At 33.1% G+C, this 350-nt stretch overlaps 1 protein-coding gene across 1 annotated transcript in view; it reads left to right on the plus strand.

The window, feature by feature from the left end:
- Window positions 1-350, plus strand: part of NOL8 (nucleolar protein 8) — a 16,109-nt gene that overhangs the window by 15,395 nt on the left and 364 nt on the right. The gene's annotated exons all lie outside the window — the stretch shown is intronic.

Below are 350 nucleotides of genomic sequence, written 5' to 3' on the forward strand. Positions count from 1 at the left end.
AAGTGAAAGCAAAACAGTAAGTCTTTCTTACTGGTCAGAAGCATTTCATGTTTCTTCTTTGAAGAAGTTGCAGAAAAATATGACTTCTGAAATTGTACTCTTTCAAAGATCTAACAGTAAATAATATTGGAAAAAAAACGTTAAGCTTTGTTTCTAAATAGGTACATGTTTATTTTGTCAATTGAATGTTTGCACCACGATTTGGGTTTTTTTCTCTATATAATGTAAATGTAACTTGCTAATTAGCAAAATTTTTGAGAATTTGATCATGTAATAAAGCCAACACAGGGTTCTTTAGCTGAGTTCTCAGGCTTCAGTGCAGAATGGGGTTGAGAGCGAGCAGGAAGCAC

This window comes from Cariama cristata, unplaced genomic scaffold, assembly GCF_000690535.1.
Source record: "Cariama cristata isolate BGI_N322 unplaced genomic scaffold, ASM69053v1 scaffold36708, whole genome shotgun sequence".
NCBI classification, from domain to species: Eukaryota; Metazoa; Chordata; class Aves; order Cariamiformes; family Cariamidae; genus Cariama; species Cariama cristata.